The sequence below is a fragment of the Pezoporus flaviventris genome, unplaced genomic scaffold (genome assembly GCF_033815535.1).
Source record: "Pezoporus flaviventris isolate CSIRO_AGI_PZ_B2104156 unplaced genomic scaffold, CSIRO_AGI_Pfla_v1 ptg000007l, whole genome shotgun sequence".
In the NCBI taxonomy this organism is placed as follows: Eukaryota; Metazoa; Chordata; class Aves; order Psittaciformes; family Psittacidae; genus Pezoporus; species Pezoporus flaviventris.
In genome coordinates this window covers 78,763,654-78,791,301 of record NW_026892555.1, presented here as the reverse complement: position 1 = coordinate 78,791,301, position 27,648 = coordinate 78,763,654, and the positions used below count along the sequence as shown (strand labels likewise).

Here is a 27,648-nt window from a genome sequence, read left to right as displayed (position 1 = left end):
ACCATGCAGAACTGCTTTGAGTCATCACGAAAAATGTATAGAAATCGGTGCCAAAGTCCCATTAATTATAATAACTGCTCTCCGACTATATTTATTGTTTAATGTAGGTATATGGAATTTATGAAACCAGTGGAGATTACAATGTGAAGTACTTAGCCAGTTATGGAAATGCTGCAATGTATTTAAACCTTCAGCCTAAAATGATAATTTTTAGTACTGGAAAACATGAGAAAAAGAAATCGGAAATAAAGCAGTAATACTTCTTTTCAATTCAAAATAATCTATTTGCTTCTTCTTATTGCTTAAAAGAAGATGACGTATTTGCAAGAAAGTTTTGCAGGAAGGTGCTGTTCTGAAAGAAGACATTTGCTTCTTCACCCTTAAGATAAAAGTTAGCTCATTGGCTTAGAGTGTCTTATGTTGAAATGAAGGTAATTATGTTTTTCTATTATGTTAATATTCCAGATGACCTATGATTATTAAATAATTTCTAACACTAATTCAATATTATAGCTGTAGAAGGAGAGAATATCCTAATACAGAACCCTAACCCTAATATGTATGTATAGTTGCCTAGATTTAAAAATCTGCTATAAGAAGCCAGTTGGATCTAGCTTAAATTCCTAAAACTAATGGATAAAGAAAGGGAGGGACTCTGAATTACTCCTTCTGATAAATACTGAAGGCTTTTACACCTCTGTCTAACTTTGCTATAAGATTAGTTGGTTAAGTTAGTTAATTCAGGTGTCTGAAATGCTGTGAAATTAATAGTCCCTTATGCAGCCTTCTGTTTGTGCTTCCAGTGTAGACTGGCCGTAATAAAATTGGTTCTTCATACTTCCAGTTTTCTTAGAGCATTTTAAGCCTTTACCAAAGGAATAATAGTGATTATAAGCACTCTAATATTTTTGTACTCCTTATCCACAGAGGAGTAAATGAGACCAAGTTCTTAATTACTGTAGTGTGAAAGAGCCCGTCAAATACCTAAAATGTTTATAAAACATCAGTTGTCCTAGAGATGTAGATTTTGCATACTATATCTAAGAGCCTTGCTAATTTTGACACTTGCCTATCATCTTCGGTTGTGGTATTGTACTATGTATTTTTTCCTCTTTTAATCTCTTTGAATGTGTTTTTTTCTAGTCTCAATACCAAACTGGATGGCCTAGCTAGGAAAATACATGTCTGCTCCACTGAATGTCTGATTTATTGGATATAGCCAAAATAAAAAAAAAACAACACCAAAACAAAACAGCATGCTGATTAGTGTAATTTGCATGCCAATATGTTGGCAGGTGAATGTGATAATGTCCTGGGTTCAGCAGTAGCAGTCATGTTTGTTTGTTTTTTTTTTTTCTTTGTGCTAGCTGGTGCAGTGCTGTGTTTTGACTTCCAACCTGAGAACAGTGTTGGTGAAGTCAATGTTTTCAGTTGTTGCTAAGTGATGTTTACCCTGACCAAGGACTTTGTGAGGCTCATGCTCTGCCAGGGAGGAGGGGAAGCCGGGAGGAAGCAGAGATGGGGCGCCTGACTCGGGCTAGCCAGGGAGGTATTCCATACCACAGCACGTCATGGCCGGGGTGGGGGGTGACTGGGAGTTACCCGGAAGGACATGGGGCTTCCAGGTGGAACTCGTCTTCTTGGCCGGTGGTATCGTATTCTCTTCCCTTGTTATTTTCCCTTATCATTGTTGTAGTTGATAGTTGCGGTGGTGATTTTTTGTACATTGGTTGCTGGACTGTTCTTGTCTCAACCCGTGGGAGTTGCACTCTTTCGATCCTCCTCCCCGTTCCTCCGGGAGTGGGGGAGAACCCCGGGGGGGGGGGGGGGGGGGGGGACACGGACCTCGATTGTTGTCAGCTCGGCACCACTCACTGGGAGTGAGTGAACAAGTTACCTAACTGGGTTTAAACCACGACAGATATTCAGTAGCAAAAGATTATGATTTTTACAGATATCCTACATTTCCTAAATTTAAGAAGACTAGAGCATTGATATTTCTGAAAAATGGTGGAGGTGTACAGGGAGACTGGGCAGTGGGTTCCAAGAGAAAATAGGGAAGTCAGTATTTAACATGGACAGTAAGCTGATGAAGCATTGAACGTCTTAAAAACTGCATGACCAGGTAAAGCAGTATTTGTCTTACCTATCAGAAAGCAAAGAAAGCACAATTTGGACTTTTTTCATCTTCAGAATTGATTTGTTTTTTGGAAGCCAAACAGTAATTTGCAGAATTTAATATTATGCAAGAAGACAATAGCCTCTCATTTTTGCTGTTCCACCAAGTGCACCTGGACTTACAGGTACAAAAAGGGTCAGAGGAAGCAGAGATTCCTGCTCTATCTTAAGGTTACTTTCCTTCAGGAAATTCTCAGTAGGTATCTTAGTTTATCTACAAGTTTCATAGAAACGCTATCTATTTTTCTATTTTTTCCGGTTTTTTGTTTTTTTTTTTTTTTTTTAGAGAGTTCTGAGTATTAGAGTCCTATATTAAACAGACTGCAGCAGATTTGACATTAAGACCATATAGCATTAACAGCCAGTTTCATGTATTTAAAAAAAGAAAGTTACCTTGCGTATCAACTGCAAAGCTGCCTTCTCTTCAGTAGGATTTTGCTTAGATTAGTTCCAAAGTGAGCAAAAGTGAGCAAAGCATCTTTTCGCCTCACAGGGGGAAATAAGGCTACTAAGAATGACTGATTCATAACTTGTCTCTTCTGTGCTGCCTTTGTGATAATTTCAGAATGATCTTGCCTACCCCACAAAGTGTATAGGTATTGTATGTTGTACTGCGAGTGTAATTCTACTTCTCAATGGATAATAAGTGTGAACATGCATGGTATTTAATTTCAAGCTGCCTGGTTATTGTTGGAATTGAGGATCTTTCCAACATTTTAAAGAATTAATTGATTTTCTGTAACTGTCCAAGAATAGATTAACCTGCAGCTAAGATTTTTTTATTTAGTCCTAGTTTTCTGAATTAGACTAAGACTTTTAATTTTTTTTATTATTTTATTTTATTTTTTACATACATGGTATTTCAGATAAGTGGACTATCTGAGTCAATTTAACTGACCTAGTAGTGGTGGCCATATTGCCTCCTTTGGCCATCGATCTCCTAAAAGAACATGCTTTTCAAATGATGTTTTGCTCCTGCTGGAGGATGGGTTTGGAATAGGAAGGATGGTGGATAGTTACTGCTGAGGGAAGGAGGAGGATAGGGCTTTCCACTACAACTAAGAAGCAGTAATAAGAGTTACTGCTGTTGTCATCTAGAAGCAGCACACTGACTTCTGCCTAAACTTTCTATTGCAGAATTGCCAGAACAGCTTTCCTGTTTCTTTCCTTCTGAAAAGTGTTCTTTCAGACCTACCTTGCCTGGACACAGTTGTAGACTTGCACAGGAGATTGTGTAGTAGAACAGGAGACTTTGCTTCAGAACAGAATTCCAGTACACTACAAGTGAGCAAACACCTACAGAGAAAGGAGATTTCCAGCTTCACTTCGGTCTCCAGAAAACCTGACTGGAACATTTTCATGGACAGATTGTTTCTTCCTATTTCTTGCTAGTTAGAGACTATGGCTGAGCAGTCAAGCTTCATATGGATCATAGAACCATGGAATAGAATCATAGAATGGAATCATAGAATGATTAGGGTTCGAAAGGACCATAGGATCGTCTGGTTCCACCCGCCCTGACATGGGCATGAACACCTCACACTGGACCATGTCACCCAAGGCTCTGTTCAGCCTGGCCTTGAACACTGCCAGGGATGGAGCATTTACCACTTTGGGCAACCTGTTCCAATGCCTTATCACCCTCACAGTAAAGAACTTCTTCCTTATATCCAACATGAACTTCCCCTGTTTTAGTTTAAACCCATTACCGCTTGTCCAGTCGCTACAGTCACTAATTAAGTGTTTCTGTCTGGCATACTTGTAGGTCCCCTTCAGATACTGGAAGGCTGCTATGAGGTCTCCACACATCCTTCTCCAGGCTGAACAGCCCCAACTTTCTCAGCCTGTCTTCATACAGGAGGTGCTCCACCCCCCTGATCATCCTCGTGGCCCTTCTCTGGACTTGTTCAAACAGTTCCATGTCCTTTTTATGTTGAGGACACCAGAACTATACACAGTACTCCAAGTGAGGTCTCACAAGAGCAGAGTAGGTGGGCAGGATCACCTCCTTTTACCTGCTGGTCATGCTCCTTTTGATGCAGCCCAGAATATGGTTGGCTTTCTGGGCTGCAAGCTCCCTCTCTGCAGGGCTGCTCTGAATCACTTCTCTGCCCAACCTGTAGCTGTGCCTGGGATTGCCCCGGCCCAGGTGTAAGACCTTGCACTTTGCGTTGTTGAACTTCACGAGGTTGGATCTCCAGATATTATAGACTGACTTTTAAACCAATAATCATAATAAAATTGTATTACTGCTGTCTTCTTAATTCTTCTCCATCTGCCATATAAATGTCAGAGACATACCTTGTATTATTTTTGGATGGGAGGAGGCTGGAAGACACAAACTGTAATCATCTTTGTATTTTTCATAGGATAACTTCGCAAACTAATGTATCTTGAAATTTAAAATTCTCAATTGAAGGTTTTATTAAGAAGCTGTACTTGTTCATGACTTGCAGCTGCTTTTTATAAAACAAACATTTGTAGGACAATGTTACTTATATAGCATTTACTAATTAAATATTCCCATACATCACATCAAGAAAGTTTTTGCATTACACAGGGCAGGGTAAATTGAAAAGTGCAATTGAATATTGATCTATGGCCAAATAAAAGTCTTTTAAATGTAAACCCTTCACTTAATTTAGGCAGAATCAAAAATAACATCAATGGGCCTGTTACAATTCTCCCAAGACTTTGCCCGGAAACTTAATACAATTTTCATGCTGTCCAGTGATGGATCCCGTTAATGGAATAACCTTATAACCTTTAGTGTTCTTATTCACATTCATGGGTATTATAAATATCGTCTGTCCTTCCCTTGGGCTGTAGAACATTAGGCTAACCTCTTTCTTCAAGGCTCAACATGCTGTGGTTGCTCTATCTGTCTGATGCATTGATTATTTTAAAATAACCAGTGTTATTTTAGGCATGGAATACTTCTTTACCAAACCTGCAGTGTATTAGGGACTGAAAATTGCACTGAAACTTAGGAAATTAAATCTGTACTAGAGACATATCAGACCCAGTGAATATTACTTACTTATTTAAGGAATTCTCCCTAACAGATTTGTCACCTCTAGTGTTTCTTCATGTAGGGGTTTCTGAATTAGAATTGAAGTAATTTAATGACTGCTCTAGCTTTTCCATGAAACTTCCTTGTGCTGTAATTCTATAAAGAGTCTAATTTATGAAATCTATGAAGAATGAATATAAAATACAAACCTGCATAACTTTTGATTTACTGTCTTCACCTTTCACGATTCACATTTTCACAGTTAATAACAGGTTGAACTTTAAATTAGGTTATCCTCTGAATGGAGGTGTGACATGTGTTTGGTTTCTAGAGTGTTCAGCACTTGTACCCTATAGTTCCTAGCTACAGTCTATGAACAGAAGGGCTACTAAACACCTGGAGCTGATCTAGTAAAGGGGGTTCAGCTAGGGGTTCTCACTAAAGCCTGTGGTAAATATCTGAGGGAATGAACCTCATGCTTTTTTTTCTGTTGTCCTCCATCATGGCATTATTTTTCCAGAAATGCCAAGGCAAGTATACCCAACTTAGGTTTAATAGAGGTAAGCGGATCTGTCATTCCTTACACACAGCTGCCTGTCTGGCTTATGTGTACAACTATAATGCAGCAGAAAGAGACGGGCATGGGAACTGGACAAGGTGATGAGCTTGAGTTAAGTCAAGGGAAAACTCTTAGCCATCATACCTTATTTTGAAAAAAAAAAAAACAAAAAAGAAAATACATTAATTTCAAGGATGATTTTTAATATAAGAGGGCTTAACTCAAAGAAGAAATACAGAAATGTAGGATATGGGGAATGAGAAGCTGCATAGGGGAGCAAGATACATTGTGCCCTTGTATGGTGATTAGGATGGAGCATCACTCTTCTAGTGATGGTAAGTCTTCCTTGGAATGTCCTATATTATATGCGTTTAAAAGAAAGTGCCGATGATGGATGAAAAGCTTTCGGTGTTTTTTTCCTTCACCCAGAATTCTGACACCACCTGGTGGGTAGCTCAAATCAGAAAATTCTAAATATCCTAAGGAAACTGTTGCCATTGAAGATGGAGGAAAGAGAGAAAAGAGGAAGGGGATGATGTGATGCTTGCTGCCGAAGGGAGGGTTTTTTGGGTACAAGGACAGCTTACATAGTCATTTGTTTTCCTAGGAACTGTGAAATTCATGGGAAACTTCCTGCGCGCTGCAAATGTGTGTTTACTTCGGTGTATCTGTGTCTGAGGATCATTGTATATTAATTTATAATTTTTTCTCAATCTATTCAAAGAAGATTTCTAAGAAGCATTCTAAGAAAAGGTTCACTTGCATATTGATTTACTGGGCCGATTCTTTCTTTGTTTCAGTTCACATATAAAACCAGCAGGTTTGAAGCAGGACTCTGTTTCTTCTGGAACAGGTGGATATATAGCAGTGAACCACTCCAACAGCACTGCAGTGATGAGTGCATTGCTAGATATATAATGATTGCAGCCTTTCAGCACCATTAGGTTGTAATAGTTGCTGGCACATGTGGTGTGTAAAATAAAGTGTAAGGCTATGATTTTGTGCGCATCTCAAATATATGCCTTCTGCCTTTATGCACAGTAAAATAGGAGAAAGGGAAGGTAATTAACTAGGAAGCTGCCTTTTGGGTGGCTAACAGAGAAAGCGTGATCTAAAATAACAAGTTTAGAAGTAGATGCCAAAACAGTCTGTGTCTTCGTCCTCAGCTGTGTATTCACAGTCGACCTCATCCTGAAAATGTGTTGCATTCACAGAACTGTAAAACATCTGTAGTTGTGCTTACGCTTCTAAGCTGAAGTCAGTAGGATCATTCACAGGCTTGAAAAATTAGTCCACTTACGAGATCTACTGGATTAAAAACCAAAGGTTCATTGCTTTGCAAGACTTAATTATCCATCATTTTTCGGATGTGCCATATAAAATCCACTTGCTGTTGATATCAGCAAAAAATAATCTTTCTGACATTGGACATTAACATGTTAACTGGCAAGCTCTGGCGATAAAGCTGAGAGCAGTGGGCTCATTTACAGTCAGTACTGAATTTGTCTCTCCATAGCTCTCTAAACAGAATCAAAGGACTCTAGAATTAACTGGAGATGTCTGTCACATACTTTGAAGATGATAAATACTATAAAAAAAAAGGAGGAAGAGGACAATTAAAAGCAAGGGGCTTCCTCCTAAATCTGATGTCACCACCTGGAACTGCTTCACAGTTCTGCGGGGAGCTAATGAGAAAACACACACCTCACAACATGAATAACTGGCTGATGCACCAGATCACTACTGCTGCTGCCAGGAAAAAGTGGCGGGTCATAGTAGTAGGGGACTCTACTTTGAAAGGCAAAGAGACACTCATCTGTCAGTGTTGTGGTTTAAACCCAGTCAGGTAACTCATTCACTCACTCCCCCCCTTCTTTCCCTCCCCCTACTCCCGGAGGGTCGGAGAGGAGAATCGAAAAGGATGCAACTCCCACAGGTAAGAACAGTTTAGTAACTAAGGTATAACACAAATCACTACTGCTACCACCAATGATAATAATGATAAAGGAAATAACAAGGGAAGAGAATACAACACCTCAGCACCAACCAACCGATAACTCGCCCCCCAAGCCCGACCAAGCTCTGACCGATACCTCCTCCAACCCTGCAGTCCCACAGCCCTTCCGGCTCACTCCCAGTTACATCCTGGGCATGACGTGCTGTGGTATGGAATACCTCTTTGGTCAGTTTGGGTCAGGTGTCCTGTCTCTGCTTCCTTCTGGCTTCCCCTCCTCCCTGGCAGACCATGAGGCTCACAAAGTCCTTGGCCAAACCAAAACATCGCTATCAGTTCTGTTCCCAGGCCGAAAGTCAAAACACTGCACTGCACCAGCTACCAAGAAGGAGAAAAATGACTGCTACTGCTGAACCCAGGACAGTCAGTCAGACCCAGTCTCAAGGGAGGTGTGTTGCCTACCTGGGGCTTGAATCAGGGATGTTGCAGAGAGGCTGCCTGCTCTAGTAAGTCCCACTGACTATTACCTGCTTCTGGTTGTCCATGTGGGTGGTAGTGGTATAGATAGAAGTAGTCTGGAGAACATAAAGAGGGACTACAGAGCCCTGGGAGAGGTGGTTAGGGGCTCTGGAGTTCAGATAGTGTTTTCATCAATTCTCCAGGGTAAAGGGGAGGACCTTAAAAAGGTTAGGCGGATAAGCTATGTTAATAAATGGTTAGAAGGGTGGTGCCATAGTCAGGGGTTTGGGTATTTAGGACATGGGACTCGATTTGGGAGGCCAGGTCTACTGGAGGCTGTTAGAACGGGACTGGTTTTGGTAGGAGGCTTGCCAGACTGGTCAAAGCTGCTTTAAACTAGATGTGTTGGGGGAGGGGGGCATCATTCCATCCCAACACTCCCAGTCAATTGCCAGCACTTTTAATAAATAATGAGAGCAATGTAGAGTTATTTCAGCTTCTCTAAACTGGTTTCGTTTGGAGCTCAGCTCAGATGCCTCTATACAAACAACCGTAGCATGGGGTACAAACAAGAGGAATTAGAGATATGTGCATGTCTACGGGGGTATGATATAATAAGCATCACAGAAACATGGTGGAATGGCTCCTATGACTGGAGTGTTGGAATGGAAGGTTACAGGCTCTTTAGAAATGACAGGCCTGGCAGGCAGGGTGGGGAAGTTGCTATTTATATTAGGGGTAGGCTGGAGAGTATGGAATTCTGTCTGGGGACAGGTGAGCAGTCAACAGAGAGTTCGTGGGTCAGGGTTAAAGGGAGAACAGCTATGGGAGACATTACTGTAGGGATCTGTTACAGACCGCCTGCTCAAGAGGACTCTGTGGATGAAGCAGTTTATAAGCAGATAGGAACAGCCTCACGCTCGCAGGCCCTTGTCCTCATGGGGGACTTCAACCATCCTGACATCTGTTGGAGGGACGGTATGGCCCGGCACAAGCAATGCAGGAGGTTCCTCGATTGTGTAGAAGACAACTTCCTTCTGCAAGTAGTAGAGGAGCTGACAAGGAGAGGTGCCATGCTTGACCTCATGCACACCAACAGGGAAGGGCTTGTTGGAAATGTGATGCTCCGGGGCAGCCTTGATTGTAGCAATCATGAGATGGTCGAGTTCGAGATCCTCAGGACAATGAGAAGGGCATGAAGCAAGCTCACTGCCCTGGACTACAAGAGAGCAGATTTTGGCCTCCTCAGCAATCTGGTTAGTAAGGTTCCATGGGATATAGCCCTAGAGGACAGGGGGGCCCAAGGCTATTGGTTGATATTCAAGGATCACCTGCTACAAGCTCAGGAGTGTTGCATCCCAACTAGAAGGAATTGCAACAGGAGGGCCAGGAAACCTCCTTGGATGGATAAGGAGCTGCTGAAGAATATTCAAAGGAAAAAAGAGGCTTATAAAAGGTGGAAGCAAGGACAGGTTGCCTGGGAAGAACACAGGGATGTTGTCCGGGAAGCTAGGGACCAGGTTAGGAAAGCTAAGGCCCAGTTAGAATTAAACTTGGCTAGGGATGTCAAAGACAACAGGAAGGGATTCTATAGGTATATTGCAAATAAAGGAGAGACAAGGGACAACGTAGGCCCCCTCCGGAAGCTATCAGGAGAACTGGCTACACAGGATTTGGAGAAGGCTGAGATTCTTAATGACTTCTTTGCCTTGGTCTTCACTGACAAAAGCCTCTGACCAAACCACCCAAGTCTTGGAAGGCAGACGCAGGGAATGTGAGAATGAAGACCTTGGGCCCACTGCAGGAGAGGATTTGGGTCAAGACCATCTTAAAAGCCTGAATGTACACAAGTCCATGGGACCTGATGAAATCCATTCGTGGGTTCTGAAGGAGCTGGCGAATGAATTTGCGAAGCCGCTGGCCATCATATTTGAAAAATCATGGCAGTCAGGTGAAGTTCCCAATGACTGGAAAAAGGGAAATATAACCCCCATTTTCAAGAAGAGGAAAATGGATGACCCAGGGAATTACAGACCAGTCAGTCTCACCTCTGTGCCTGGCAAAATCTTGGAGCATATTCTCCTGGAAGGCATGCTAAAGCACATGAAAATCAACAAGGTGGTTGGTGACAGCCAGCATGGCTTCACTAAGGGGAACTCCTGCCTGACCAATTTGGTGGCCTTCTACGATGGGGCTACAGAACTGATGGATATGGGTAGAGGAGTTGGTATCATCTACCTGGACTTGTCCAAAGCATTTGATACTGTCCCACATGACATCCTTGTCTCTAAATTGGAGAGGCATCAATTTGATAGATGGACCACTCGGTGGATAAAGAACTGGCTGGATGACCGCACACAAAGAGTTGTGGTCAATGGCTCAATGTCCAGCTGGAGACCAGTAACAAGTGGTGTCCCTCAAAGACTGGTGTTGGGACCGGTCTTGTTCAACATCTTTGTTGCTGACATGGACAATGGTATTGAGTGCGCCCTCAACAAGTTTGTTGATGGCACCAGGCTGTGTGGTTCGATTGATACACTGGAGGGAAGGAATGCCATCCAGAGGGACCTTGACACACTTGTGTGGTGCACTGATGCCAGCCTTATGAAGTTTAGCCATGACAAGTGCAAGGTCCTATACCTTGGTTGGAGCAATCTTAGGCACAGTTACAGGTAGGGCAGAGAAGAGATTCAGAGCAACCCTGCAGAGAAGGACTTAGGGGTGTTGGTCGATGAGAAGCTTAATATGAGCTGGCAGTGTGCACTTGCAGCCCAGAAAGCCAACCGTATCCTGGGCTGCATCAAAAGCAGCATGACCAGCAGGTAAAAGGAGGTGATCCTGCCCCTCTACTCTGCTCTCGTGAGACCTCACTTGGAGTATTGTGTGCAGTTCTGGTGTCCTCAACATAAAAACGATGTGGAACTGTGGGAACAAGTCCAGAGAAGGGCCACAAGGATGATCAGGGGGCTGGTGCACCTCCCACGTGAAGACAGGGTGAGAAAGTTGGGGCTGTTCAGCCTGGAGAAGAGAAGGCTGTGTAGAAACCTCATAGCAGCCTTCTAGTATCTGAAGGAGGGCCTGTAAGGATGTTGGGGAGGTACTCTTCATTGGGGACTGTAGTGACAGGAGAAGGGGTAACAGGTTAAAACTTAAACAGGGGAAGTTTAGATTGGATATAAGGAAGAAGTTCTTTACTGTGAGGGTGGTGAGGCACTGGAATGGGTTGCCCAGGGAAGTTGTGAATGCTCCATCCCTGGCAGTGTTCAAGGCCAGGTTGGACAGAGCCTTGGGTGGCATGGTTTAGTGTGAGGTGTCCCTGCCCATGGCAGGGGTATTGGAGGTAGGTGATCTTAAGGTCCTTTCCAACCCTAACTATTCTATGATCCTATGATCTAAGTTCCACTGTGGGTATCATAACAGTCCTTACATTTGCAAATGATTACATGTAATCAAAATGTTAGAACCATGAACAGCACCATGATACCTGTATTGTATTGGCAGAGGGAATACAAGGTTATATGATGAAAGGGGTTATTCTGATATTCTTTACCATCTCCTCTGAATTCAGTGTCAGCAGCAAAATGTATGTTTTTGGTATATTCATTTTTTTTTTTGTGTATTTCATTGGTGCTACTTTCAGTGCTCTGAAATATAGAATCCGTGAAAGAATATTCTTAAGAAATTCTCCCTTTTTATGTATTATTAGTTTTTGATATTGTATACACTGTTTCCTTTTGATGGATTTTGGCAAAGATTAAAACAAATTCATCTGTGTGAATTTAATGGCCATGTTGTAAAGATTTATTTTGCATGAGCTGTATCAATTATGAAAATTCTGTCAAAGCCCCACTGATTCTTAGACCTGAAATTGATTTCATATGTGAAGTTGAAATAAATAATTTGTAGTGTTTGCACTACACATTTTCAGGCATGACTGATTTTTTTAAGGAATGCTACTAATGTATAATTCTAAGTTCAAATAAACTGTCTGTACTTAGTTTCAGATTCTTTCCATTCAAATTCAGGACAGGTCTTGTGGTTTTGTTTTTTTTTTATGATTATTATTATTATATTCAAAGACTGTGTTACTTCTGTTCTTCAATATACAAAGTGGTCCTCTTTTAATGCTAACTTTTGTTAACTGTTTTAGAGTAAAACCATTAAAGGATGCTATTCAATTTTCTTATAACTGCAAGTGCTATAGTATGCATTTCTGTCCTGCAGTCACTGTTGTGACTAAGCTATAGGATAAAATTAGATTGATTAGGTATATTTAAAGTAATTAGCTTGTGTACTGGTTGCACAGGCAGACAGTGGGTTACACAAAAGAAGATTTTTATTAGTGTTTCAGGAAGGTCTGATTCCTTCTTTTGATTTCTGTGTTGTCTACTTTGCTTACAGTATGCTGGCTACTTAATTTAAAGCTAGTTTTGATATGTTGCTCTGTCATAAGTGGTTACTAAGGGCAGCCTGGTTATTCAGCATAATCATTCCTCAAGAGAAATGTAGGATCAGAAGTTGCCTGAAAGTAACATTTATATGTGGTAATACTGGGGAAAAAAAAAGAATGTAGAATGTTTGAAACTCCTCCACTTTAAGCATTCTCAAATCTTATATGAAATTAAGAAATGAGATTAAGAAAGTATATGATCTCTTGTACTGGTCTAGGCACAGCAGGGCTCATGCCTACACTGAGGAACGGTAAGCCTTCTTTGATACTCATCATATCTTTCTTCATAGATAAACTTTTATTGGAAAATGTGTTTGCAGTTCTATGATCATGAAGCCACTGCTGTGATATGTTAGAGCTATCATAGGACCATGGAACAGCCTAGGTTGGAAGGGACCTTGAAAGATCATCTGGGAAAGATGGAAAATAGAGCATAGATGATACTATTTAGCACCCTTTCTAATCACATCTTGAAAACTTCCAGTGATGCATCCAACATGTCCCTGAGGAGGTTGTTCCAGTGAATGATTGTTGTAAAAAATTTCTTTGTTATGTTGAGATAAAGCCTCTTCTGGTGCAACTTGTACCCGTTGCCCCATATCTTCTCTATTTGGCTCCTTGTGAAGCGAGAGCCTCTGTCCTCTTTGTAGCCGCCCTTTGTTTAGTGGAATACTGTAAAGAGGTCCCCTTGAGCCTTCCCTTCTCCAGGGAGAAAAAAACTTTTGACTCCTTTAGTCTTCCTTCATAGGGCAGGTTCTTTGGCTGTTTAAGCAGAAAAGCAAATATTTTACTTGTACCATGCCACATATCACATATGATGAAAATGTTCCTATAGCAGATTCTAGGGGTAATGTCAGGTGTACTGTGGATAGAGGCACTGCTCAGCTGCATGGGCACTACTTCTCAGGCGGGGGAAGGACTTGTCACAGTGTGAAATATTTATTGAAGTATAACTTGGAGAAAGAGTCATTCTCTCTTTTAGCCAAATGAATAAATTTGCCCTGGTAGTGGTTACTGAAACAATATATGAATAGTAGGTGGCATGTGAGTAAAGTATTCTTTTGGAACAGGTATTCACCGTGATCAGCAAAAATGTGCACTAAATGCTATACCAAACGTTTAAACGTAATTGCTTTTCAGTATCACCGAAGGTTTTAAATCCTGTAGTTACCTGAATAATTAGTGTCTCCGGTATATAGATAAATGAAAATGGGGACGTAATAAACACTGCAGCATTGAAAATATAGCACAAATGCATGATTTCAAGTCTCAAGCTACACAGCTCTTTTCAGCCATTTGCCACTCTGAACAAGGTTTAGCTTACTCATTTTACTGCCCAGGTTAAGAATCTGAATATCTCTCATTTTACTCAAAATTAATGTATATCATGTGTGATTCTTAGGGTTTTCCTCTTTATTCTGTGAATCAAGTGTGGGATGAATTATTGTTATTGTTTATTAAAATATCGTTGTTATTATTTACATTATTATTGCATTTGTTGTCACTTATATTATTAAAGGACATCCCCAGCCTTCTAAACAAGAAGATTCTACAAGTCTTTAAGCATTTTGCAATTTTTAAAAGAAATAAAAGCTGCCAGTGCTACATGTTAATTTGCATATCACTAATCATAAGCAATAGCAATCTTATGTGTTGTCTTATATATGCAGGTAAATCTCTTTCTTAACATGAATGGAATTTGCATCATGCAGGTAAATTTTTTTCTTAACATGAATGGAACTTGCATCCAGAATCCAAATCTGAGGTTAAATATCACCTTGCCATCATCTTTACCTTTAGTTAAGAGGTATGTAAACGTTACAATACAGAGGTAATAGTATTATATGCTTTCTGAATTACAGTTTATTTCAGTGGGGTTATGAACAGCAAAGCAAATTAGAGAAATACAATCTAATGAAGTCTGCCAAGGTTCATATTTTGTATGAACAGAAATGGTATGTCATAGGAAACATTGATAAATAATATAAGCAAAACATACACTTACTCTGTCTGGGACCCTTCTAAATATGACCAATAAAAGCTGAACAGCTAACCAGTCTTCTGATTCTTATTGTTTTCTCAACACTGGAAAATATGAAGAAACCTAAATAGTTTAAGGAAGTGAAGACTCTTCAAAATGTTAAACAACTATATGTCAAATAAAACAAGTTTTTTACTCAAATCCAAATATTTGTGTGAAGTTTATACTTTTTAAAACATACTTTTTTTTAATTAAAAAAGAAATGAAGACCTTATTTAGAAAAGGCTTTTTAATACTGAGATGATTTTTTTTTTTTTTTTTTTCCCTAGGACAAAATATACAGAGAATAACTAAAAGTGGTAAAAAGTTTTGGTATCACTAAATCTGCATGACATGTTTTTTAAAGAACAGTCATACCAGAGTTGCCTATTAAAAATACAAAATAAAAATGAAATTTTATACTATATTTACATGTAGTGGTATTCTGGACTAAAGTGAAGCCAATACAAATGTCATAGTACTTACTAGGGAGCTGCATAAAAGCAAGTAATGCAGTGTTGACTGTAGCAATTAGTCTCTATCCTCTGTTTTGTTGGAGAATATGGGTTTAACCCAGTGCCATAGCATAGTGCTGAAAAAAACAATTTGTAATGCGCATATGTGTCACCTCGTGGAAGACTGCAGTGCCACTTTTAGCTTTGATCTGATCAAATTAGTTGGCAATTTAATTTCCTCAGTTACTATTTTATGATGTAAAGATGGCTATAGAACATATCCTTAATACTGTCAGTGTTTGGACTTGCCAAGGAACTGCCTAAAGATCAGTGGCTGCTTCACTGTACACCTTTGAGCCTCTGCAGCCAGGGTGGTGAAGAGATAAATATGTAGGAGAATGCACTAAACCTCTTATTTAAATGCAGTCTTTGTCGAGCAGCTCAGCACAATGCTTCTACACCAGTAAGTTCTGGAGTGTCTACTGAGATGGATTTTTACAATCCTGAGCATGTTTCTAAACTCTTGGGTCACAGAGCAGAAGTCGTCTGGAAATAGTAATCCCTATTAGGTCATTCAGTGCTGTGTTAATGCAGGATTTATAACTCCAGAACGTTACTTTGTATCAAATGCTCCAGGCATGAAGGGGAAATCTTGCATGTGCTTTGTGTAGGCATAATATTTGTCACTTCAGTATCAGTTGTAGGTGATGAATGTGTTATTGATTCAGCTGTACTTGATTTTATTAAATAACATTGTAACCAAAATAAATTTAGAGTGGAAATTATTTTTGTTGCTCCATGTAGCAGCATTAGATCTGCTTCTTGAACTTGTGTTCCCTGTGCTTACAATCACAGTGGTGTCAGAAAACACTAATAGTATATTTAAGCTTTTGCAGTTTTGTCTCTGGAGACATTTCTGGTCACACTGCTTTATGACTGTGGGCTTTTCTTAAATTAAAGAATGCACCAAAACTGTTTGCTTGGAGAGGTAGCCACAGTTCTGGACAGTTTTCACCTACAGGATCTGGAGGCTAAAACATTTAAGTGTTTGCATTTCCCCAAACTGCTAACTTTGCTTTACTGGAATGTGATTGGCAGCTGGTGAACAGTTCTATTACAGCTTCTTTTCTCTAGGTGGTCATTGGTTTATTTAAAGACTATGCATTTCTTACAATGAAACATAACAGAAGGGATCAAAACAGTCTAGGTTGTTTTGGTTTCTTTTGTTTGTTTTTGTTTTGTTTTGCTTTGGTTTGTGGTTTAATTTGGGGTTTTTGTTTTTGTTTGTTTTTTTTTTTTAGTACAGAAAGAAGAATTGCTTGTGAGTGACATTCAGGGTTTTTCAAAAACGGTACTGTTTTGCAGTTTAAGTGAAAATTACTTCTGGTTTCAAAGACTTCTCAAATACCAGACATTCCCAGGAAGGTCCAGTGTGCCAGAGTACTTCTAAGTGTAGCAAGACTAAGTAAATACTGGATGTGAAGCAATCGTATGATTCATTGTAATAGTGCGTATTAGCAGTTTGGGTAGTTAGGCAAGCAAGCAAGGAACAAAATCTGAGAGTCCTCTCCACATTTTTTAATCTCAGACCATTCATTTAAGTCCATGGATAGTCATTTTGTCTAGCTAATCAAACACAGATTCCTATGAAATGCTGTCATTACTGCTAATGTTTTATTTTCAAGAGCCACTCCTGTTTCTTCGTGAAGTCAGTCCTTAACCTAGATATAAATTAGTGAGAGATTTTTATTTTTACAACTATTTTAGGCATTCTTAAGATATACCAGTAGCTTATTGTGGTTAACATTGTGATTAAGTGTTGTAGAAGTAGTAAAAAGTCTTAATAATGCATGCATATGCATAAGGCTGTGGGATATGTACTGACCTCTGTTGGTTGCTGACATGCATTTGAACATGGGAGGATTAATAATGCAGACTCCCTCTGCTCCAGTGACATGTTTGCTCTGAATCTCAGGGGAGGCTGCTTTTTCTGTTATGAGCAGCATTATTCATAACCCAATTATACTGAACAGCCAATGATTCTCAACTGAGAACTGAACTACAGCTTATTAACCAACCATACAATTTTAACTAAAATATTAATACAGTATGCCATTCACTCAGGACAATTCATGTCACCACAATTGAACAGGTTCAATTGCTGCATCATAAATTCTGATTTCTAATAGATTATTGAGCACCACGTCAAGCTCACTGTTGTCATGCAGGGCATTGTCATCTTGTCAACTATTTCTTTTTTTGTTTGTTTTTTCCCTGATTAATAAGCTTAAAGTTCCAAAGCATGATATTTTAGATCGGCTTTCTTTCGCTCATTTATGTCCTGTAGTGTGAAGTCTGACATTTCAGAGGAACTTGAGTTTCCTGAAGTCACTGCCACCTATTTTTCACTGAAAACACAGAACAGAATATGGTGTGTAGTTTATATATAATAAATATATAATATGCATTCACAGTAGAATGTTTTATTATTCAATCATACATATATTCAAATTATACTGATACAGTGGGTATTATAGGACATCAGATCATTTTATTTTGACACATTGCTTACTTATTTTGAAGAATTACTATCTTGTATTCTTCAAAACTGATTTCCCCTCTCAATTATAATACTATGATCTGCATAGCAATATGATGCAGCCTTACTGAGATTTTCATCTGTATTCTGAGATGTAAAATTAGGCCTTGAGCATTCGTGGTCATAGAAGACTCCTTTGCACTTATAAGAGAGGAAAGGGGTAACCTGCTGAAGAGTGTCTCGCTTTGCTAGGCACAGCCTAGTCAGGGTAATTCATTGCATTTCTCGTATCTAAAGAGGAAAGAAAATGGCCAGATTGTCTGTCCTGGATAATGCCATAAAACTAATGGGTGTCTCTTTAATAAACATCAGGTTTTCCATAAATATAATTAATTTGGTGGTTAGTCAAGACATTATCTGTCCCTATAAGCTATTAATAAAAAAAAAAAAAATCTGATACGGTGTACTGCCAGTGCAATTTAAGTTATAAAATAATACATTTATTTTAACTAATACAAGCAGATTGAGGGGCACTGTTCTGGAACATCTTTGTAGCTCTGATTTGAGAATCTGGATCAAAAATTGACATTGCTATTTGGAAGGTAAAGTTAAGTGTTGCTGTAGCATTTGATATATTGGAGGTGGGGGTGGAAAGGAGGGTTGATATTCAATTAGTTTTATTGAAATGGGGTAACAGGTGGACTTGATGATCTTAAAGGTCTTTTCCAACCTAGTTGATTTTATGATTGTGTGCTGAAAATATGCATGCTTTGTTCTGTGTTTTGTCAGAACCTTTAGTTATGAACTTGTCAACATGTGCTTGAGCCTCCAGCTTATGCGCATAGATTCTGCACTGGTAAGAAACAGCTGTGACAAAACTCAGACTTTGCCCAGCATATTTTGGTGTTAATAGGCTAAAAGGATTAAGATTTTTTATGATGTGTTGGAAACAGAAGTGTCGTCATCAGATCAGCATGCTGACTCTTATAAATATTTTGTTTTCCACAGTACCTAAATTTGGCTTCAAATTCAAGAGCAAGTCGGCAAGGGAATCAGTGTTTGTTGTTTGAACAGCGTTAGAACAATCAAGGGGTTTGCTCCCAAAGAGAAACTGTCATGAATTCCTACATTTGTGACCACTTCTCTAGGATTGTAGATTCCTCAGAGCCTCCCAGTTCTTGCAGGGAGAGAGTTCCTCTCTAGCAAGTTTGCCTCTGTCATGCTTTTCTCTGTTATTTGTGTACTTAAAAATCTTTTCATTGTGTCAAGGCCTTTAGATCTAGAAACTTGCCATGAGTTCCCTTAGGGGAGATGTTGTTTAAAGTTGGAGGTTTTTCCCCTGTTTTCCTTGCAAAGGGACCTAGAAGGTTTTAGAAGAGGTAAAGAGCTATCAAAGTGATGTTGCTAGATCATCAATTCACCCTGTCACTCTGTTTCTAGAGGGTTATAACGGAACCCCAGTTACTATCCTGGAAGCTACAAAGTCTTTAATTTGCAAGCACATGGTAATTCTTTTGTGTAAAAAACAGTGATTTAAAAAGTAGTAGCCTCTTTCTGTCATTAATCCTGCCTTCTGAAGACTAGTCCTTGGGAATATACTGCCAGTAAAGAAGTCTACTGCCTGGGCATAATTCCCAGCAGTAATGCTGGCATTTGGCCTGCAGGAATAGATTACTATGGATTGTTTCCCAGGAGCAGCTTTCTGAATTATGTCATTTGGCATCCGAACTGTATCTTTGGGACTACCCTCTTCATGACTTTTAATATTCAGTCTGGATATTCACTCTGAACATAACTTTCAGCAGAGTGCTTGTAATTCACCCGAAATCATTCCATGGCAGACCCATTTACTATAGTTGCAAACTCATGCAAAATTATCAGTCCATGAAGGAAGAGTTGGAACCTTGTGATGGAGTGTTTTGGCCTTGGATTTGAGGAAGCAAGTATGCTAGTTAACACTTTAAGGGTTCTTGCCTATTGTCCCTCCTGTTCATCTGAAATGAGTCTCTGCCTACACTACATTATATCAATTACACATCTGTGCTTGGCATTTGTAATTAAAAATTAAAGCTTTTTTTTTTTTTTTTTTTTTTTTTTACTTTTTTTCCTGTCAAGACCTGTGTTCTGAATTTGTTGAATGTTTGTAGGAAATAGATCATTATGTTTTCAGGTATTGTTGTATTCTGTCAGACTTTTGCTGCAATTTAGAGAAGCATTTGAGCTTTCCCATCATGAAGCCAAACCTTTAATACATGCCTGAATCTCAGTCATTTAAGAATGCATTAATGTTAAGGACTTTCTGAAGTGCTTGGAGAATTTTAAAGTACAGGCTTGGCTTCTGGTAGGGGATTTCAGTTATTAATAGCACCAATACTAGTATAATGTTTTGAAACCCCAAAGCTATTGTGGTTTTATTAGGCTAACTGCTACTGAAGATAAGAAAAGAGTTTCTGTCCCACTCTGGGCATATCTAATAGGTAGGACAAATAAAAAGCAGGAGGAAAAATAGTATTATTTGTACTGTATTACTACGAGACTGCCACTCAAAGAATTTGAGCAATCTGTACAAATGACAAAGGAAGCACGCATAGCAGTAGAAATGACCCCTTGCCTTCACAGTCTTCAGCCTCCAACCATCCATTCATTTTCTTTCACTTCTGTCATATCCCTAAAAACCAGTATGTTCCTTTTTCTTTAATTCAGAGCTAAAAGATACAAGTCTCTTTTAGGAAGAGGAGACTTGTCTTTGACATCTTTTGTCAGTTTTTGTGTAATTGGAAAATGTGGAATGGTTAGGCTTGTGGAGTTAAATGTTAAAATCCAAATTCAGTCTTTAGCCTATTAAAAACCGTCTCATTTTCTGCTCCCTCAAGCAGCATTGTCAAAGTTCGCTCCCCAGATGTCTGAATAGATGGAAGTTACAGCTGGTATCTGTCGTGTGCTTTACACTGATGTTTGTCCATCTGACTGAATGCCACCTGCTGCAAGGGCAAGAGGGTGGTATCACCCAGTTTTGAACAGTGTCTGTTTGCCAGCAGAAGGTTATTCAATTAGGCAGTCATTCCTGCTTAATGCCAGATAGGATGATGTCAACCACCTGCACTCCCTCTATCCATGCTTTCCACTTCCTTTGGACAGCAGCCCTTTCTGCCCCTGGAGAGTAGGGGAAGGTTTTCAGTCTTGTTCCTGTTTTGCATTAGCTTCTGACTACAGTTATTGGAGTCTAATGTTTGTTTTGCTTCCTGACTGAGGTTATATTCAGTGCAGACACTTCGTAGAAATACGAATAAGCATTTGATAAGACATTAGTGTATTAGCACCTCTCCCTGCATTAGTTGGCTGAATTTTTTTCTTGGTTGCTTTCACATAGGGTTAACAAATTTCATGCTTTTAGGCATTACACTAGAATCACTAAGGGTAGAGTCTGAGTGCAATGGCACTATGATATTCTCCCTGAAATTCTTTTGTATATGTACTGCATATGTATATATGCAGTATTTTATATGTTGTTTTGGGTGTTTTGGTTTTTTTTTAAGGTTTATTTGTATGGTTGATTTTACTAAGAGTTACTCCATTTTACAGAATTCGAAGCAGTGTTTGTCGCTGTGGTTACTCTAGCTTCACAAGCAGATACTTTTTATAGGAAAGTGTTGTCTTTGTGTTTTTGTTTTTTTTTTTTAAATTAACTGTATATGTGGCTTTGTGGCTTTTCAGGGTGTTCCCTGCACTTTACATGATAGCTCTCATTTTGTGGAAAAATAAAAGAGAAAAACAAAAGAAAACCAAAAGGGACACAGAATGCCATCTGTTTCTTGTCGACAAATAGACATGCTCCTTTGTACCTTTTCTTAAAACTGCAAATTCATCAATAGTATGTAAGCAAACATCTACCCCAAAGTTTATGTTAATAAAAGCATAATGACTTTTATATCCATATCGGATTAAATAATAATTTCCTGAAATATATATTTATGGCATCTTGAAATCTTTACTTGTATATGGAAAATTGTCCTCTAAGCATGATTATCAGAAAATTGAGTTTCATTCAACCCTCACATGTCCCTGAGACCACTACTGAACCCAAGTGCCGTACTGTTGAATTTGAAGTAATTCCATTCGGTTTTAAGTGCACTAAATGCAAGACTGAGCCTCTCAGATCTTATTTTAAGTGAAGGGCATACCTCAAATTATTTTCCTACTCTGATAATGCTTAACTTTTTATTGATTTATTTTTCTCTTGAAGTAGTCTTCTATTATCTCAGATATTTCAATTATGTAGGCCCTGTTCTGACTGGAAGTGTGTCCAGCTATTTTGTTAGGTAAATTTTATTAATGTTTTGCTATTTTTAAAACCTCTTCTTTTTCCAGTACAAACACACAGTTTACAACCTGCATTAGAACAGTGTTTGCTGATTTCAGATACACTTGCTGCCTTTGCTGTCTCCAAAGTATTTAGTAATCTTACCCCAAATGACTGTTTTGCAAACAGTACACAATTTTCTGAAATAACAGAAAATGTAGTTCAAGAAAAACATCATTTAAATTTTCTCCCTTCTCTTGCAAAGGAGGAAGAGCCCACAAGATTTCAGTTTCCTAATTGTCTTTACAATTTAAAATAATTTTGTTGTTATGTTATATTTTATTAATGATTAATTGTAAAATTCATTAATTTTTCAGGCCTCTCAATAGTCAGTAAAGATTTTAGACTGAGCGTGCACCTTCACCGTCGAATAAAATAAAACTAGACATCATAGGGTTTTGTTATTTGTGAATATGTGATGACAAACTTTCAGGACTGCATCCCATTAGTGGAGTTTGCTGCCTCTTACTGAGAACAATACCGTAGCTTGGTGTTTTGGAATAAAATAGCCTGAAGTGTAATCATGACAGCATTTGTGATTCTTATATCAAAAAACAATGTACCAGCTTAGAAGGCTGGGCAAAGCCCAGTTCCTGCTGACCTCTGGAATTTTTCATGGTCTTGAAAAAGCATCTAAACTTCTGCAAATACTTTCCCAGAGGTGGTTAGATTTGTAGTCTGTTTGCTTGCTTACTGTATAATGTGTACTTGCATACTGTAATAATGCTGCTTCAACATTGTGATATCCAATATAGTTAATAAACATGGTGAACACATTTTTCGTATAAATAAATTGAGGCAGAAAAGAAGATATTCAAACAGGTTATCCAATAAACCAGTTATAAAGTATAGGAATATAATTAATATCTCTGCACTGGAAAAGAGGAGGAAGGGCCAGGATGTTAGAAAATGTTCTCAACTAGATTTAAAACTTCTTTTGGCTCTCTGGGGAACAAAGTTAAATATTTTTATTATCATGACCTACAATACTAATAAATGCCAAATAAAAATATACAAAAAGCAAAGCACAACCATTTCTCCAAGTGAAAAAATATGATTTAAAAAGGCTTGGACAAATGAAATGACAGAAGATGTGAAAAAGTCATGTAAAGGCTCAAAACATAAAAGTCAGTGAATTCCAGGGAGTACAAATATATTCATCCATCTCATAATTTAATATCATAATACACGTATCTTCCTACTGTTGACTTTTTGTGGGATTTTCTGCCGGGCTTACAGAATATCACAAGATCAGCAGTTTCAGTAGCTCTTAAAATGCTTCAATATATTATTGCTGCATAGAGAAAAAAAAAAAATCTAATTGGGAAGACCTAGGAGTTAGTAAAATCATGAAAAGGCAGAATTGAGGTTAGAAACTCAAATGTGATATAAAAGTTTGTGTGTTTTTTCCTCTCTTGATCACAGTTTTCATCATGGTGTATTATCTTAATAGTTCACCAAACTGACAGAGGCCAAGATAGGTGATAATTCAGCCACCTTATCAGGCATTATAGTTCAGTTTTTTGAGTTGTGATGAGGGGAAATGTGCTGTTTCTACTAGGTTAAGTCCACTGATCTTGCTTTAACCTGGTGAGATTAGTTTCCAAACAAGATTTAAAAGAGGAAATACAGATTTTAAGAAATAGGAGAAGAAGGAGGAAATAAATCTTCTCCAAACAAAACTCTGAATCATATGGCATTGCAAGTATTCTCAAAAAATATGAATGTAGAAAGAGATTGGGGTGAAATTGAATTATAGAATCATATGAAAAGTGAAGATGAAGGAGAAACTTAATTCCAGATGAATAAGTGGAAGGTAGCTTGGTGATGAAAATAACAATATGCTATTATTTAGTTGAAACGGGGCTTAAAACAAACATTGCAGTAAAATAGGGCAATTGAATTACTGCAGAATTAGCCACTGTAACACTCTTCTTGCTTTCAGGACTGAGAGTGAGTTGAAAAAGGTTTTCCCAGACCACATTACAGAGTACACATTACATTTTCAGCTGGACTGGCGCACTTCACATCTGATTACACGACACCATAATAACATCTCAGAGGTACACAGAGGTGATTTTTACTGTAGAAGAAGAAGGTTGCATTGTCTTAAGGAGCTGAAAATTCTGTTTAATTTTCTATCTGATGCACAAATTTCTCCAAAGGCATGCTGTTACTAGCAAACCATTGCCTGCAAATTTCCATTAGAAGGAAAGTTAACCCCTTGATGAATTCTTGGCAAATATTTCTTCAATACTAGAAATTAATAATTTGGATCAACTCTGTTCTCAAGACAAAAATTTTCTCAGTTAAAACAAAGATAATAAACTGCATTAGCCTTGCTGGCAGTGTCAATTGCTGAATTAGGTCAAGGATATCGTTAAACCCATTGCAGTAGTACAAGGGATCATCTTCCCAGTACTTGTGGAATATTAATATGTATCAGTTTAGAAAATGAAAAAAATTACATTTGGGCCAAGCATTTATTTGACATTTACATTTGTACAACTTAATGCTGTATGTTGACAGAACTAGAGTGATTATAAATATCTGCTTTCAGTTGTTTTTTTTTAATGTGTTCAAGATGAGTAGGAGTCCTCGTGGAGATCATAATAGGCCTGCTGTGCACGCAGAGCCTGCAAGTACAGATGGGATGAACCCACGTATAGATTTTTGAGCATACAAAGCCCAGAGATTTTCAACCAGGTTTCATGCTGACACTCAAGGGCAGTCTGGCCACAGCTCACCAAAGCTGTGTGATTTTTACAAAGGTGGTGTACCATTTTGAGCTTAAGCTTCCTTTGGAATATTGCACCTTCACAGCAGGAGAGTCCTAAATTATGGCTCATGTCTATAATTCATTTAAGCCAGTGTGCATCAGTGGGCATGTTCTATAATGGAATTAGCCTTCAAAGGGATATGTCAGCTGTAGGGATCATAAAGCCCTCCAGCATGCTTGTGAATATATATATATATTTATATATAAAATCAATAATATGCAATTTAGGTTGAAGGTTGTTTGTTCCTAATGAAAGGCCATAGAAATCTTGATGCTGACACAGAGGAATATATGACAAATAGTGTTTGTAAAAATACTATTTATTGCAGAAGTATCGGCATAGCTTTAACTATAATAATCCAGTTACATAATTTTGTTAAACAGTAGGTATGAGTATTGCTTGCTGTTAACTAATATTTCCCAAATAGCAGATGGTGAACAGAGGAGCCAAAGAAATAATTGCAGTGGTAAAAAACAGTAAGCAATTGATGCATGAAGCATTCATAAAAGGATACAAAGCTACCATAGCAATGACCCAAGGTGAAAATTATTTGGACAGCTGAAATTTTTAAAAGTATACATGGAAATAATCCTACATGAATATTTATGGGAAATACTGTGTATTTCCAGACTCAGTTTTGTTTCATATTATGTATTTCATAATATATAAGATTATAGAAGGGAACAAAAGCAATTATTTTGGCTAACTGCCACATGACTTAAAATAGAATTTGAATGCAACCTTACTCTGTACTAAACTGTACCTATGCTTCAAAAAAAACCTGTTCTGCCTTTTCTGGAGGAGGCATGGGAAGTGCTGCCCATAAAGATACAAAGATGTCTGATCCTGAATTATTTGCTTAAGGTGAAGGCTTGTTTTCACCTGTGGTGCTTTCTTTCAAGATTCACAGATTTTATTGCATGTCATTTAGTTCAGATATAAACACTGTTCACTGAGAACAGTTACGTGTTGCATTCATGTTTCCATTCAATAACTTTATTTCTTTTTAAACTTAATTTATAAAAAAATTGATAAAGGTTCCTAGCAAGTGCCCATAATTACTTAATAAAGATGTATTAGCCACACCCTTACTTAAGGTGTAATGTGAGGTTTGTCTTGAGGATCAGCTCGATATTTTTTTCCAGAAATACAGTAATTAAGATAAACTGGTTTATATGTCAACATGGGTCTATCTTTTTCCAAAGTGGGTTAGCTTTTGTGTCTAAATCTAGCGGTCTGGGATCTCTGTACATTTGAAGTATATGTATCTCTGATGGAGTGTATAAACATGAAGCATACTGCAAGAACTGCTCTGAGAATAGCCACAACAACCTAACGTTTACAAGACATCCTCTTATTTGCTGGGTTTTTGCTCTTTCCCTGTATCTGCGGTTTCTACTGTAGTCAGGAGTGAAACTGGTTTTGCCATGGTGACAATCCATCTATATTTGTATTTCTGCATAGGCTTCAGAAAATTCTGGTCTGTTTAGCCTGTAGACTATATCAGATTCAACTCGTACCATTTTTTTTTGTGGTGTCTTGCAGCTACTCAGAAAAACTGTTTTTGTATCCTCCCTGACACCTTCTTTTTAGCATGCTTTCTTTATCTTCTATCATTTCCTTTGTTTTCTGTTTCCATGGTCTTCTGGCCTTGTACAGCAGAACACAAGGGGAATTCTTGAGCTTTTTCTGTCCTTAGTGACCACTAAATGTTAAAAAAAAGAACTCTTCTTACTTGCTATCACTCTGTGTTGATAACACAGCTAACAAATCTTTTAAATCACAGCTTTAAGGTTCCATTGGTCTGGGAAGTGAGTATCCTACAACATTTAAGTACAATCTTATGGTATCCTCAGCTCCACTGAATTCTCTGCTTGAGGCAGTTTGATATGTTCTGTCAGCTCAGCAGCATATTGTTTGAGTTGCTCTTCGGTGCAAATCTAATGGGGATTAATGGCAGCAAACTCAAAAGCACTCAGAAGCTTGTTCACCCTACTTTGACTCCAAGAAGCTCCCTAGGATGCTGAGGAAAGTGCTCCAGTTTAGGTTTGTTATAATGTCTCAGTCAATTCACTAAGAAGTGCCTACTTCAGGGAACCAAATATTACATGGCATAAAAAGCCCTTGCCAAGTGTGAGGACACTTTTTGTGTCTTTCTAGCATCTAATGAACTTAGAAATTCTGTCAAAACTTTCACCCTGTGATGCCACAGTGCAGTTGTTCACTCTATTTAGTAGACTGTCCCTCTTTTCTGTGGGTTCATAATTAGAAAATTTGGAAGTTTTGTTCCTTATCATTTTTTCAGAAGTATAAAATCAATAAATAGATTTTTACTGAAAAACGGTTTGGGGGAACGTTTCACTTGGGAAATTTTATTTTATTTTATTTTATTTTTAAGTGAAAAGAGAAGTTTATTCTTCCAATACAGAATGCATCAAGGTGCCTTCTTTGACTTCCATAGAAACTCTTACTAGGAATGTAATTCCAGTCTCCTTATTTTTAGCTCAGTGTCCCAAGTGGATAGCTACATCCCAGAACAATGTTGTTCTTGTACTCCCCCCTTTACCAGTATACACTACGTATCTTTAATTTAAAAACCTGAAATTCAGATTTTACTCAAGTTAAGTTGTTACTACTTGCGTAGATGCTCTGAACTAATTGTGTTTGCAGAAGAATCTCCCCAAAGTAACTGAAATCACATATGACATGCTATGAAAAAGACCCACTTGCATATCTAAGTTGATACCAGAATACAGTAAGGTTTAAATGCTTAAGTAAAAAGAACCAGCTTTCTTTGGAAGTCAATTCTTACCTCATACAAAAATCGCACTGTTAAAATAAGACTGGATTGCAATCAATTCTTTCATTGCAAAACAGTACT

General features: G+C 38.4%; 1 protein-coding gene across 4 annotated transcripts in view; it reads left to right on the top strand.

The window, feature by feature from the left end:
- The window catches only part of CDH12 (cadherin 12), a 540,002-nt gene that overhangs the window by 266,455 nt on the left and 245,899 nt on the right, over positions 1-27,648 (top strand). Inside the window, exon 1 of one of the 4 annotated variants that reach the window (XM_061449265.1) lies at positions 6,561-6,603. The exons of the other annotated variants lie outside the window; for them this stretch is intronic. The gene's annotated coding sequence lies outside the window, so the exon portion shown is untranslated. Of the gene's footprint in view, positions 1-6,560; positions 6,604-27,648 lie in introns of those variants that run through there. 4 annotated transcript variants of the gene reach the window in all.